The sequence below is a fragment of the Mus caroli genome, unplaced genomic scaffold, assembly GCF_978045245.1.
Source record: "Mus caroli unplaced genomic scaffold, Mus_caroli_1 scaffold_17, whole genome shotgun sequence".
Classification (NCBI taxonomy): Eukaryota; Metazoa; Chordata; class Mammalia; order Rodentia; family Muridae; genus Mus; species Mus caroli.
The window spans coordinates 69,034,179-69,037,480 of record NW_028227272.1 but is presented as its reverse complement, the minus strand read 5'-3'; the positions used below and the strand labels follow the sequence as shown (position 1 = coordinate 69,037,480).

The 3,302-nt window shown below is 39.3% G+C and overlaps 1 pseudogene; it reads right to left on the bottom strand.

The window, feature by feature from the left end:
- Positions 1-2,080: 2,080 nt before the first annotated feature.
- LOC110311334 (small ribosomal subunit protein uS11m-like) lies at positions 2,081-2,671 on the bottom strand (annotated as a pseudogene).
- Between the last annotated feature and the right edge of the window lie 631 nt (positions 2,672-3,302).

The window sequence follows — 3,302 nt, the reverse complement described above, 5'->3', positions numbered from 1 at the left end:
GAAGGCTCTATATAGCTATCAACTCAACTTTTTCATGTTCGATAACTTGTGTAAGTTTTATCTCTAGTAACAGTGCCTTGTGAAGAGCAACTTACAGTAATAACAATAGCAAGGGTTGGTTGGGACTTCTCATCAGGTACAGAAACTGGGAGCTTCAGTTACTGACAAGAAATGATTAGTTGAAATTCTATCTCCCCTACTGTTTCATAATTTTTACCTAGATTGCCTTTACATATGTATATATATTTGAGGGGCTAATACTGCACTACATTTCCATACTGTTCCTCAGATGTCCCTTAATTTTAGATGTCTCTTCCTGTATTTCCTTACTCATTCCTCTCTTTCTCTGTCTCTTCATTCCATTTCCCTCAACAAGCTGGTACTATCTATGCTTTCTATTTCCCTCCCCACCCCTGACCCCCCAGGAGATCTATGCTGCCAGTCTCTTAATCTGTACCTAACCTTTGAGGTTTTAAGCTTTGTAGCTTAGTTATTGACTTAGAACTAATATCCACATGTAAGCCAATACATATTTATCATTCCTTGATCTGAGATACTCTATATCTGTCATTTGCAGTTCAAGGCATTGTAGCTTGGTTATCATTGGTTTAAGAGCTAATGTCCACATTTTCACAAATACATGTTACATTTATCATTCTGGATCTGGGATATCTTGCTCAGATTGACTTTTCTAGTTCCACTCATTTACCTGAATATTTAACTTTAAAAAAAAAGTAGTTAAATAATATTCCATTGTGGAAATGTGCCACATTTTCTTTAATGTGTCCATTAATCTTTTTAGGAACACCTAGGTTGTTTTTAGTTTCTGGATTCTATGAATTGAACAGCAATGAACATTGCATGTCAAGTATTTCTGTGGTAAGATAAAGTAGCATTTAGGTATATGGCCAAGAGGGATACAATTGAATATAGATTAACCCCCATCTTCCTAAAGAACCATCAAACTGATTTACATACTGGCTCTACAAATTTGCAGTACCAAAAGCAATTAATGACTGTTCCCCCCCCCCCCCGTTATGTATCTTTGCCAGCATGACCTGCCATTTGTTTTATTGTTCTTAGCCATTGTAACAGGTATAAGATGAAATACCAAGTAGTCTTAATTTATACTTTCCCAATAAATAAGAATGTTAGACATTACATGTTTCTCAGTCATTTAAGTTTCCTCTTTTATTTAATTTTTAAAATTATTTTTAAAAATCTTTTCTTACAGTCCAGTAATGATCCCCATCCTGGTCTGCCCTCTGGCTGTTCCTCATCCCATACCTCCTCCCCTTCCCCGCCCCAGTCTCCAAGAGGATGTCCCCACCCCACCTCCTCCACCCCACCAAACCACTCCTCTCTCTGGGGCCTCTCTTGAGGTCTATTTATCCTATTTTTAATTTGATTATTTGTTTTCTTGATATCTGGTTTCTTGAGTTTGTTATATATTTTAGATATTAGCCATCTTTTGGATGAGTAGTTATTAAAAATCTTTTCCCATTCTGCATGATGATAAGGCAATCAAATGACAGTATCCTTTTTTCATATGGAATCATTTTAGTTTCATGGGGCCTCTTTTATTAATCACTGATCTTAATGCCTATGTTAATTCTGTTCTTTTCAGAAAGTGTTTGCTTGTGTCAATGAGTTCAAGTCTATACTTTACTTTCTTGTCTATCAGGTTAAGCAGAACTGTTTTTTGTTCAGGTCTTGGATACATCTTGAGCGTTGTTGAGGATGATAAGTATAGATCTATTTACATTTTTCTACATATAGCCATCCAGTATGACCAGAGTCCATGTTTTGATGATGCTGTCTTTTCTCCAGTTTTTATTTCTTACTTCTTTGTCAAAAATCAAGTGTCCACAGGTATGTGGATCTATGTCTGGGTCTTCACCTTGTGTTTCTCAAGCAATATGTCTTGTTTTTGTACTAATACTATACTATTTTTTGCTATGATAGTTTTTTGAGGAGAAGATTAGGCTGACTCCATGACAGGTTTCAAAATGTGCAGTTAAGTTTACTAGGCCTAAATCTCTGTTTCCAAGAACTGGGCAATTCCAGGGAAGTCCAGGCCTCAGAAGCTGCCCATGGTCAGCTCTTTGATGGCAGACCAGCATCCTGGCCCCATGCCTTTCACTGCGACTCTGATGTGGGTCACTCCCTTTCCTGTGGCTTTTGCTGCTGCAGCTATGCCTCCTGTCTGCTTGGCGATGCTGGCGCCCTTCTTGGCATTGCAAAAGCCTTCTGTGCCACAGGAGACACGGGCCAGGGACTCATTGGTGGCAGAGACTACCTGGATCTGTGTGCTGCTTGTTGTTCTTGTTATGGCGTTCACTCCTCTCCTGGAGTCTCTTACACTTTGGGCGCTGCACAGAAACATTCTCACACAGGGCATATTGTAGGTTGCACTAATGTGTGCAATTGGGACTTCCTCAAACTTCATCCCTGCCCGCTACAGAGAGCTTTCCTGTCCTGGAACCGGACGGTAAAGGCTGAACTGACTCAGAGCCACGTCCTTTTCAGTGTTCTGCCTGGCAGCTGAGTTTTCTAACCTCGGGGCTCCTGTGTGAATATTCTTAGCTGTGGCAATGCCCACAATCCTGCTCATTTCAGGTCCAGCCCAGGACCGCAGGAGTCATGACCCGGAGTTTCTTAAAACCTGCATGACTGAAATTACTGTCTTAGTTATGTTTTATTGATGTGAAGAACAGTTTGATAAAACAGATGTAAAAGAAAACATATGAGGGCCAAACTGTGTGAGCCATTCTTATTAAAAAAAACATTATAGGTGCAGATAGAAATGTTCAAATGGATTGAAAGTGATATATGGGCAAATACATAGATAGTATGACCAGTAGTTCAAAGTTGTAGACTTAACATATATTAAGTATTAAGAATATTAAGAGGGATTCAAAAAGACTGGGGGTGTGGTTCAGTATGTAAAGTCCCTACTACAGAAGCATGAGCACATGAATTTGGATTCCTAGAACACATAAAATCCACGATAGTGTTATATGTCTGTAATACCAGGCTTGGGGGGCTCAAGAAAGGAGCCTCATTGTACTCCACCAGCCAATCCAGGAGAATATGTGAATTCTAGACTTTGTGAGGCACCCTGTCTCAAATAAATGAGAAAGAAAACAAGGAAGCATCCACTCAATAGTTCTGTACCTGTACAATGTGTTTATGTACTCATATGCAAATTTACACATGCACACTAGCACGGTCACACACACACACACACACACACACACACAAATACAGATTGCAAGGAAAGAAAAAGAAAAGGAAAAAAG